Genomic DNA, 12,468 nt, shown 5'->3' with positions numbered 1-12,468 from the left:
ATGTAGGTGATGGTTCCATATATTTGCTCTGAAGCGGAGTTTATTTGCGTTTCAGCAGCACTAACACTAATTGTTCTTTAGAAAATCTAAATATTTTTGAATCCATAGTTGTTTCACGACACATTGAGATCTATTGAATGTTCTTGCAATTTATTCTCTCAGCGGGACGGCGTATTTATCCTACGTACCACAGTGAGACATCTCGTTGTCCGCTACTTCAACGTACCGCGCTGTGCCGCTGATAAATGTACTGCACGGTACCAGTAATTAGAAAAGCAATGTTTAAACAATTTTGTGCTCTACAACAGTTTTTGCTAACCGAGATACGAATGGAGATCTGCAACGCACATGTATTTCCTAATCGTAAGTTGGTAGACATCTGGCTGTACGAATTTCGTTTTCATATATATATCATGCGGTTTTCTTCCGTTTTGAAAAATACTATTGTGTACTAACAACTGTTTTTGACAGAGTTTTCGCGATGTGCTACATAATTACAAATGTTCCTCCTGATATTGCTTTTGATTTGAGACTCCTTTTCGAATTATCACAACATCAATCGGAAGGTGATCTTTAATCATCCTTTCTTGTTTATATCAAATGAGCTAAATCCTTGCGAGTGTCATGGGTCAACTGCCTCAGCCAAGTAAAGGAATGGACGTTTAAATACTGGCACGGTCGGTTTCCTTCTATATCCTTGTCCAGTCAGTGCCTTTGCTCCGTCTTTAATAATTTAGATGTTGACGGAACGATAATTTCTCAGCTTCCTTTACGACGGTAAACTACTCTTAAATATTCTATTAGTTTGGAGGCAACCGGATTGAGAGAATATCCGCTTCAATTAGAGCTGACGCTAAATGGAGAAACAGCGATTTCACCCGAGGAAAGCTGTCGGAACGATGAACAGAGTAAACAAGGAAAGCAACTGACGGCTAAGCTTCACAGAATGGAGCAGCTCGGAAAAAAACCATTGCTCCAAGAGTGGCCAATATATCGTTCACGCAAACAAAAACGTAAGATTGTGTCCAATTAGACCTCGACCGTGCTAGTAAAAGATACAGCATTAACTTGTACAAAATTGAGATGGGAAGGAATTTCTATGCTAAAAGATAACATCACTTCTGATTTGAGACATAATTTTGTATAGTGCTGTCAGTTTCCTTCAGCGACTCTATTAATTTCGTAAAAACAAACTGCCTTCAGTCACGAATCGTGATTTTTATTTCTTTACACGAGACATTTCGAGCCCTAGAGGCTCATCTTCAGACGCTTGATCAGTTTACATATTTTTTTATTTATTTAGGAAAGTTGGAAAGAAGTGGTAAGGTTCTATGGGACCAAACTGCTGAGGTCATCGGTCCCTAGGCTTAGACACTAATTAAACTAACTTAAACTGTTCTACGCTAGGGACAACACACACACCCATGTCCGAGGGAGGACTCGAACCTCCGACGGGGGGCAAGGCACCTCAGACCGCGCGGTTACCCCGTGTAGCATTTAATTTAGGTTATTATTGGCCCTGGGCCTGTTAAGAGTACATTGGTATATTACAAGGTGGCATATTGCGACGACATGTTTTTCAAAACTGAGAAAAAACCGAAAAGTTGCTTAACGTTTCCAGAAGTGGTACATAGTTTTTAAACATGGTAGTTCTACATTTAAATACATATAACGTACATACTAACAGCAAAAACATAAACAAAAATTCGAACAAGTCAAAATGTTATTTTTCCACATGTATAAAGGTATTGCTAATTCTGAAATGTTACAAAGATGTTGCATTAACATTTATGTATGAATGTCATTTGCAACACAATTATTTGTGCCGACAACAGATGTGACCTTATGTTATGAAGTGATTGTACCTAAGAATTACTTCTTTCTTCAGGAAAAAATAAACTTTTGAAATTGTCGAAAGAACTGTGACTTTAAACTTCTGTTTTTCATATAACGTTAATTTTTAAAAAAATTCTCTGTGTGAGTTTGTAATTGTTCCAGCGGAGATCTTGATCTGTTTGAACAATTAGCAATATACACCGTACTTAACAACTATGTAATGAAAGCAGTACTAATTTTTGGATTCAGTCTTAAGTTTTGTAAACACTGTAGTTATAGTGTGCTACCGCGTGGTATACATTTGTACTCTTATTAACGGGACTTGTAGTAAACTTAGAAAAAAGAAATAAGTATAGACTGCTCAAGCACCCGAAGATGAGCCCTTGGACTCGAAAAGCGTCAGGCATTGAAATAATAAATAAATTGTATAGTCAGCAAAGTGATGTAATGACATCAGCCACGAGAAGTGTGGGGGCTACCTCGGAATAGAACTTTTTTCGTGTGGGTGTCGAAACTTCTGAGATGACGTGCTGTGACACTCCTGAAGAGATGTGGGAGGCTGAATTTAATAGTGAGCAGGGGAGCCACCGGAAATGAGTCGAGTTCAATTTCCGCCCGCGTGTGTTGGCGTGCGCGTGTTCACGGTCGCGGGACCTTCGCTTTTGGCGTAATGAGGCTGCGTGCTGAGCCCCGAGTTCTGTACGTTGTACCGCCTCCTGCGTTTCTCGGCGAGCCTGTGCGTGCTATATTACAAACCCTGGTGCCTGCACGGTGTTGTCTTCGACAACGGCCCAGGGTCAGCGGCGGTGGCGATCAGTGTGGGAACGGATGGTATCACACAATAGTCTTTTGTTGTCTTAATAATTCATTGCAGGCATTCCAGGCGCCGTTCTATTTTCTCCTTCGCTCTGTCTTCTCTTAAGCGCCGTCCTTACAACTATCTGGCACCAGCGCTGTAAGCTTCAGTCAAAAATTAAAATTTATTTACGCATCTCGATTGGCCGTTTTTGGGCGTAAAAGCAGATAACATTTTGGGGACAGGTACTGACGCACAATAATATAATAATACAATACAATGAGTATGGCACTCTTCGAGACATCGCAGTATTGTAACACAGTCACCATGCTGGAAATCCGAGAGCATTTCATCAGTACTAAATACTTGGATACTCTACATGCATCAAATAATCTTGTCTTCTGCTAACGGCAGGAGCTCATGGTAATTTTCTCACGAAGCTCTTTTCGAATTCACAGAAAAATGCCTGTAGTTATGTAAATGAACAAGTCCGTTATCTGAAGGATTCTTGTCCTCTCACGTTATCTGTTTCTGAGTGTGTGTGCTTCATGGCAGTCAACAGAAATTGCCATGGTGACTGGTATAGTATGTACACTGTGTGTGTGTGTGTGGGGGGGGGGGGGGGTTATTGGTTAAAGAAACAATTTCACATTTTGTTGTATACAAGCGCAATGCTAACGTACACATAAGACCTCTTGGAATACGGACTATGCTGAAGCTATTGTGATTGATTTCACTGTTTCGGTAATACGTAAGTTTTTGTAGTAACTGTGTTCATGGAAATTCGCCGCACACTAAAATCGCGAAGTTCGAACCTGTAAACGAGAAAATGCGACGCGCGTAACGCCTAATTTAACTGGTCTCACGCTCTAGGAGTTGTGATCAAGACATCAACATCAGCTCACTATTATGATACTCGAACAACTGTAGCACGATTCTGGCCTTGTGACAGTGTCAGTTATTGTGTTGTAAGATGTCGTCGCCGTAGGGGAAGACAAGTATGTAGGGGTGCAGATGGTCTGCAATAGTTTTCACGTAGATTACAGCTCTCGGTAACTACAACAGATAATATGAAAGCACAGGTGAAACTCCCCCATAACCAACTTGTGTCTGGCGCGATTTACGTTTCCAAAGCCGATCGTCTGGATGACAGCGTATCTGGACACGGTATCGACCTGGTGAAACAATGAACGTGATTCCTCCGACCAGGAAAGAGATTTCCAGTGATCCACTGTCCAGTCTCGATGATACCGTACCCACTGCAAACGTAACTGTTGATGTCATTGATTCAACCTGAGAACACATTGGGGTCGTCTGCAGCGGAGTCTCGTGTTCAGCAGTGGTGCGCTGAAATTGTACTCACAGTTGTGCCTGCACCAGCGCAATACCCTGTCGTCAGTTACCGGCCGGAGTGGCCGAGCGGTTCTAGGCGCTTCAGTCTGGAACCGCACGACTGCTGGTTCGAATCCTGCCTAGGCCATGGGTGTGTGTGATGTCCTTAGGTTAGTGAGGTTCAAGTAGTTCTAGGGGGCTGATGACCTTAGATGTTAAGTCCCATAGTGCTCAGAGCCATTTGAACCATTTTGCCGTCAGATGTGCCACAAATTACCTACTATTTTTCTTTAGAAAGAGGGCAAGCCTTGACGTCCACGATCTGTGATGCAACCTGGGCGTCCAACATCCTTCTTCCTTTGTCATGGTGTCACCGTCCTTCGACCGCTTTCCAAAATGTTCACGTCAGTAGCGCACGAACAGCCGATCAGCTTCGTCGTTTCCGTGATGCCCTATCCGAGATGCCGGACTGTAACAATCTTCCCTTTGTCAAAGTCGCTTATACCAGTGGTTTTCTCCATTTGCAGCTCGTCGATAGAATGATTGCCCATTCGCATGTCTCCGCTTATGCACTTCCCCTATTGCAGCACTTTGAAACGTCCTCTTAGAAAAATTATAAATGACTGTGCTTAAACTGACACACAATATTTTTAGCACAACGCAATCTGACTTTCAAAAATCCCTACAAAAGAATGGCCCTGACTAACAATAACCTATACCTTTCACGAATCACTTACCTCACACAAACCTTCGCTACTCAAACTACTGCAGTACAGCGACCGCCACTACTGCCAGCTAAATAAAAGATTCTAACTACTGAATGCACTAACTACTGATAGACATACTTAGCAAATGAAAAATTTGATAGAGAACAGACAATGTATTTACCTTAATAATGTTGCAAAGTCATCATATATATAATCAGTTCATGACATTCAGTCTTATAAATTTACTCTCTCTAATGGACACACGTCCAGATCATCGGCTCTCAAAACTCCGGCATCTCTCTCCCTACATCCACCACTGCTGGCGGCTCACCTCCAAGGAACATAGAATAAGAATTTAACAGCCAACTGACCAACACTACAATAGCAAATTCCAACAATGCAAACCAGCCACAGACTGCACACAGCACAGCCAGTGATTTTCATACTGAGCGCTAGGTGATGTTACCAACATAAAAACCTAAACAGCCTACTTAGAACTTGTCCGGACGCCACCGGCCGGCACTCTATATCACGCTGGACTCTGGTCATTGTTTTGGCTCATCAGTTTATTGAAAGAGCACGGATGAGTTTCCGGTAAAATGGGCCCAATTGAGGGCAAAACGATTTGCAAGGCTGCGCCACTGTCCATTGCATATCCTCCGACGAACAAATATACTCGTGCGTGCGCACGTGCAAAATTATATCAGCGTTGCAGCGTGCGCACACCGTTAGTTGCAGCGGAACGGCGCTAATCTAAGTTGGGAGGATTATAGCCCGCTTCACGCTGTAATTAATAAGCTTACCGGAACCGATTGTGGCGCTGTTGCTGGCATTAATTTCCATAGTATTATTTTGAGGCGTTTCTACGCGCTGGCGGACAAGCACGGCGCAATGTTGTTGACTTTCATGGAGGGGCCTAACACATCTTCGCGCTTGTTAAATAGACATAATAGTGTTTTTTCGAAAGAATTTTTCGGTTTCTCCTTCGTTTTTTTTATAGAGAGACCAGCGATAACAGAGCGCAAATAAAGATCCAGTTGTGGCTTCCTGTGTCTCAACAGAAGCGAAAACAGAAATTTTTGGAAAATTGTCGTTTTCCTGCTTTAGTCAAAAGTCGGCGAATTCAGTCATGTCGGCTGAAATTATGGAATGCAAAGGTGAATGTTGCACAAGTTACAGAGCGTTTAGAGCTTCCTAGCATTTCTGTTTCCGACCATTTTCGTACTTGTCTATCTGCTATTGTTGGATATATGTCATAATAGTTGATAGCTTATATTATCATGGCACAGTTATTTAATGGCCTTTCGTCACCATTATATTCGTTTTACAAGTAGACAGTTCATCTTTTCTCGTAAACAGTGCGAAGATAAATTTCAAATGGTTCAATTGGCTCTAAGCACTATGGGACTTAACATCTGAGGTCATCAGTCCCCTAGACCTAGAACTTCTTCAACCTAACTAACCTAAAGACACCACACACATCCATGCCCGAGGGAGGATTCGAACCTGCGACCGTCGCAGCAGCGCTCGCTGTTCCGGACTGATACGCCTAGAACCGCTCGGCCACAGTGGCCGGCCGATAAATTTCAGAACGTTTTGTTAACATCGACGTAACTTTGGCACTACTACCTGGTTATCGAATGTTGAAATAAATATAATACTGCTACATAATGCCGCAGACGAAATTTTTGTGTATAACTAGTTCACGACCAATCGTCATGGCCGCCAACGCATGGTTTAAAGATCATATCTTCTGGGATAAACGGTCCGCATGGACATGCGTTACGTGGAACTGATTTGGTTTTATAAAACATCAAAGGGACCTATTGCTAAACGCTGAATGTGACTGAAATTGGATACTGTCCCCGAAAAATTGGAAATGCGTGTATCATAGCTGAATTTAAGTGTTCCGTTATACAATTAGATGGTTGTGTTATTACCACTAAGCAAAGGATAATGGCAAAGTCTTAGCGAAGATAGCTTTAAATGCCAGATTGAGATTCGTTTATGCCTTCTAGAATTCTGTTGTGAAGTATGCTGGGACGGTTTCTTCAATGAAACTGCAGCTGATATTTTCCTTCTTATTATCCATTTGGGCTAGCGCTCCAGTTATCATTTCCTCCGTGTTTATGGGATGTGGACCTCCATAGTAGGTGAATGCAATCCTGGACTTCGAAATAATTCATTAGTAAGAGAAATGCGAAAGACGGATTTTATAGGCTTCGACGCAGAAAATATTGTCCTCAAACAAAGAGATAATGTGGCGATACGTATCGGATCACAAAATGGAGTCTGTTATAAACCAGATATGGAGATGGGATCATCAAAGTATGTATGCTTTTGTGGAAATTGTAATTTAAAGAGTGCAGTAAAGCGCTGGGAGAAAAGAAAACTATATGGCGTGGGAGTACTTTCCCCTGAATCGATTCAGGAAACCGAGATGTATGAAAATTTGGTATAGAGTATATGATCTACAATAAATGCCACACACGTTCTTCAAGCGTTAGGACCCAAAACAGTATTGTTTACAAAATTACCTGTAATAGGCCAAAATAACTGTCCACGTGAATTATTTTACCTGTCGCCTCGAACAGTCCATTCTTATTTGTCTAAACACGAGTTTAGTATTGTAAGTTGGCATGAAGCAGACCAGTGCCGAAAATCGTCATGTAGTAACACAAAGATTCAGTTTCGAAATGCACTTTTGCAATATATTTTCTTCCAGTTTTACGTATTTATCTTAGTTTTATAGGGCTATACAGAATAAAGCACGCCTACTATACTCAGCTAGCTCAGTTTAAACCACTTGTTGCCTGGCCCAGTTATCACATATGCACATAATGTATTGCAAAATCTTTTCGTTACTTATTGATAATACTTGAGGCATTAACTTTCTTTCGTTTTAGTACGAAATCCCCGAGAGTAGGATGCGTGTGATCTCTAATTATATTGTCTGATATGTTAAAGTATTAGTCATCTACTGGATAGTGTGTACAAATTTCTTACTATACATACCTAGATAAGTGTGAACAAGAGCATCAGAGTAAGGCGACCATCAGTTGAAACCTATAATTTTTGTATTAACTAACTCGGCTGTGACTGTCAATAAAGTTATTTGGAAATTGTATTAAGCAGACCGCTGTTGTATCCATCAGATTTGTGCTGTACATGAATGAAACGTGCAGTTCTCAGTATAGCTCGTGTAACACATTTTAGGTGAATATCAGACATTTATACTTTTTTTGCATAATACATTTGCTGTCAGGTTAGCTTAACCGCAAAAGTAAAAAATTCCCTATGTGATAGTCGTGAAGCTTCAGTATAATATCCTTTACATATTTTTTACGTTAATGAAACATTTTATACAATTTTCTTCGACTGACATCTTTTCGCAAATGCAGATGTGTGCTTTGCCACATTGTGATCAAATGAAGAGCTCGCTTTCAGCTACATCGTTGAATAAACAGCCAACTTTATTATGACAAATGGATACCTGTTGAATAAAATTTAGCTCTGTGGCGCGTGAAATGAACGGCTCTACTTCGTGTGATTAATGCAAATAAATATTTGTTTATCTGCACCAGAAAGCTGCTGTATGATTTAAAAATATGAAGAGCAGAGCCTGTGATATCGCTTTAGCAGACCAATAAAAGTGCACGATTGTTCGTTTGGTGCGTCGGTCGTAATGTTGAGCGCATCACTTTCTGACACTGATTGAAAAGCGGTAGCATAAATATATTCGATAAAGCGGAGCGGATTAGGCCGCAGGCGCGTGCGCGTGCTGCGGTGTTTTATATATTTTTAGTTTCGCTGTGAATTCTCTTTACCGCCACGACGCCGATAGCAAATAAACCTGCTTCCGTCGAAATGGTAGTGCGTAAATGTTGTTTCAGCTGGATGGCTATTTCACCTGGTTATACGTAGCACGCGGCCGCAGAATGGAGCCACCTGCTAACTAAAACCGTGCCCGTTATTGCTTCGGGTTCAGCGTAATACCAGCAGCAGAGTCCATTTGCGCGTATTAAGCGTGGGCCAGAGAGTGCGACATATTTGCGGTGCCACTCATGTATACTTCCCGTCAACTGGAATCACTGTCCATATTTAGGCCGTTTCAGTTAATACCTTACAGGAAGCAGAGTTATAGAAATATGACATACGTGACGTTTTCTGCCTAGAGAGTATGATACGACTGTCACCGTGTTCCTTTTCACGCCGGACTGCCTACGCTCGGAGCCACTTCGCATGCTATATTTGTCTCTTCTCCATTTTTCCATAGGAAGCACCACTTTTATTCGAGGCTCATGACGGATGTAGCCTTCACCAAAAGAGATTATGTATGATCTAAGGGCCCGAGATTGCCAATAATTTGACGTGAGTTTGAATGTCCGCGCTGGCACAGATTGTGGCATGAACCATAATTAACTATTCCGGAGAGAACTTAAAAGTGAGACCTGAGCTGATTCTGCAGAAGGTGCTGGGCAAGGTGATACGATGATTACGACGATGGAGCTGTGTTCAGAGAAGCGTAGTTCAATTCCATGTCCGGTCGTTTCACTTCAGATTCTCAGTGGTTTCGCTAACATACAGGAGATGAATCCGAGGAAAATGTTCTCCAGAAACTCAGCTTTCCTCACCCTTGTCCAGTCAGTGTGTATCCCCTATGAGTCGTCAGGCGCATTCTCTCTGGTGTTTCGGCAGATATTTGCGATTTCGATTTTGTATTTTATAACTGGAGTCACCCTAAACACGTCTATCATGCGAAGCCCATTCTCAACAGGAAGCGTCGCTTTGTTTCCCATTACAAGCAAAACCATTTTTAAATCGGAATTGTGCGCGCCCATTTGATAGGGCGCTTCCAAGTCAGTCTCTTTCTATATTTGCTTTAGCAATGTCTGTTAGGACGAAAAGTAAAATTCGAAGAATAAACAGGAGCGATTCAGTAGTTCAGCATGCTTGGCGGTAACAGTCCGTGCGGGCCAGAGCAGTGCTGTCGCTACTGGAAGGCTGGTTATCGTTTGTGTTTTACAGCCCTCTTAATACATCCCAATAAAACTAATATCTGTCTAGACTAATCTGGAACCGTTTTATCGAATGGGCATGTAAAATTTCCCTTTAAAAATAATTTCATTTGTAACGGAAAACAGACTCTTCCCGTCGCTAATGGGTGTCGCATGAAAGACACGACGAACATTATTTTATTTGAGCTGACTCCAGCTACACAATTCAAAAACGAACATATGTATAGTCTCTTTCTAAAGAGTCGATAGGCACTTTTCTCTCCTATTTCAGGACATACCTGCAATTTCTTTTTTGCATCTACATACCCTAAAACATGCAAATGAGCCTTACTAAATCAAACAAAAATCTAGTTTTGCACTCCACTGCATGTTCTCCCTGCCAAAGCATGTATTCGGTGCGTAAGCGATAACTTTTATTGACAGTGTTACTAAAAAAACAGATTTTAGTTTTTCTAATTTTAGCAACGGTTACTCGACTAGCAATTATTCTTTATGGCGGCAAGTGGTTGTCTTAGCCAGCTGGTGTGGCCGAGCGGTTCTAGGCGCTTCAATCCGGAATCGCGTTGCTGCTACGGTCGCAGGTTCGAATCCTGCCTCGGTCATGGATGTGTATGATGTCCTTACGTTAGTTAGGTTTAAGTAGTTCTAAGTTCTAGGGGACTGATGACCTCAGATGTTAAGTCCCATAGTGCTCAGAACCATTTGAACCATTTTTTGTGGTTGTCTTTTGTACACTCTGCTTCATTCTTGCTTGCATCGAAATGCGTTGACTAAACCATTTTTGTCCATTTTTTGCGTACTATTGCTGAAGAAGAACAGCTTTCGCATGATGCGTTAAATTCTATCGTATTATGAACAACAGATTTCCAGTGTGAAGGTCTAAGAAAAAAAAACTGCTTCTACGTCTTAGCTACTCACCTCGCTCCCGCAATGTTTTCAACATGTATATCCGAATTTGAAAACGATATTTTACGTAATTTACGGCGCATGTTGAATTCGAGTTACACTATCTGCAAGTGAAGCTGTTTCCCGTACATGTTTATGTGGTAGTAATAGTACTGAGGCATTGGGAGCAAGCGAAAGCTCGCGGCGGCCTAATCATAGTGGCAGATATTTCATTTCGTGAGCGCTCTTCGTTAGACCGCTGTCCCGTTATACGTTTCCTGCGCCACCGTTATAGATTTTATGCTCGCTATTTACGACAGGCATTTACATACGTAATACCCGGACATTACGCATCGACTGGCGTCGCATGACAACGGGCTACGTGTGCAGCTGTTCAGCCGTTCGGGACGTTTTACTCTGTGACTTGCAGTCCGCTGAGACATAAAATATGAGGCCAGATTTGTCGATTCTTCTCAAGGATCGAATTCATACTGAGAACTCTCTTATTTAGTGATCTGATTTGAGGTTCTTGGGATCATAAATAACTTACTTTTATTTCTAACGTGTTCTACTTAATATATCTCTGTTTTTAATCGTCTGCCGTGAACAGTTTACCGCTGAAGACAGATAATAGTTAAAAATAGAAAACGAAGGAATTATGAACACTAGAGAAAGGTTAAGTTGTGGTTTTAATGCATCAGGTGTGCTACATAGATCCCTCCCCAATTCCTCCCCCCCACCCCCCCATTCCGCTAAACGCATACGCACACACAGGCACACACACACGCGCTCGCGCGAGTCCAACGCACAGGTCCTTCATGCAATCATGTGAAACTGTCAGAAAAATCAATTTGCGGGATGCTGCCCAAATCGCACATCTCATTAGCTTGAATGTCCGCTATGTCTTGAGAGCGTTTATCCTTCATCTGACTTTCTGTGCTCTGGCGTTTTGTTGTAGGTTCGTACTGATAACACCAAGTCCCGTCATGCGTGATGGTTTTTCCGGGAAAGAATATTGTCCACGTCTTTCATTTCAATCAGGCGCCCACGCGTCTTTCTTGTTCGGGAGTCACGGTGAGCGGAATCAACTTTACACACAGACTTTCGTTGTGGAGAATGTCTTGAACACTTGATTTAGAGCTATCGCTCCATTGCGATGTGTGATAATAAAGTTGAACAGTGCGGTCGCACGTCCAGTACTTTCTGGTTATGGCACACAGTTGACTGGTCGAATGCACATCTGGTGTTAGTTCAAGCGGTCACCGGTGTTACTGCCCTAGGAACGAAATCTGTCTCGGAACTATTTGGTCGGGTGGGGTATGTGAATACTGGAATGCCGAAATTCATCATGTACTACATAATGAAATGTAAGGCAAGATTCCATGTGCTCAAAACAGATAGTCATACATAATTTAAGAAAGAGAGTAATATATAATATCTGTGATTTATGGCAAACGCAAACACACAAGAAACGTGAAGTTTTAATAATAGCATAATATTTTCCTTTACGTCTGGCGAAGTCATTTGGAATGGTCTGACGCAGCTGTATTTCCGCTTCTGACAAAAACGAATTAGTGCACGTTTTTCCGCTTTCCCAGTGAGAAGCACCGTTCTGTGGTGGCTCCACTGTGGTGCTGTGACGCGGGGATTTCAGTGTGTATCATGGGTGCAGACGTGTACTTGCACACAAACAAATAATAATCATTCAACTTTTTTTTCGAGTTTATAATGAAAACATAATGAGTATTCCTGGTACACATAAAGTCATCGAAAAGAACAGAATGATTTCGATGGCGTACATGCCATGAAACGGGTAACAAGACGCAAAGGAACAGTTGATTTGTGCACTGTTATATATTGAATGTTACTGGTATTCGAGTCAACAGAAATTGCT

At 41.8% G+C, this 12,468-nt stretch overlaps 1 protein-coding gene across 8 annotated transcripts in view; it reads left to right on the top strand.

Annotated features, from left to right (window-relative positions):
- LOC126285408 (DNA N6-methyl adenine demethylase) overlaps positions 1-12,468 on the top strand; it is a 452,634-nt gene that overhangs the window by 289,842 nt on the left and 150,324 nt on the right. The gene's annotated exons all lie outside the window — the stretch shown is intronic.

The sequence above is a fragment of the Schistocerca gregaria genome, chromosome 8, assembly GCF_023897955.1.
Source record: "Schistocerca gregaria isolate iqSchGreg1 chromosome 8, iqSchGreg1.2, whole genome shotgun sequence".
In the NCBI taxonomy this organism is placed as follows: domain Eukaryota; kingdom Metazoa; phylum Arthropoda; class Insecta; order Orthoptera; family Acrididae; genus Schistocerca; species Schistocerca gregaria.
Note: the sequence above shows the minus strand (reverse complement) of the source record. Positions and strands in the feature narration are given on the sequence as shown.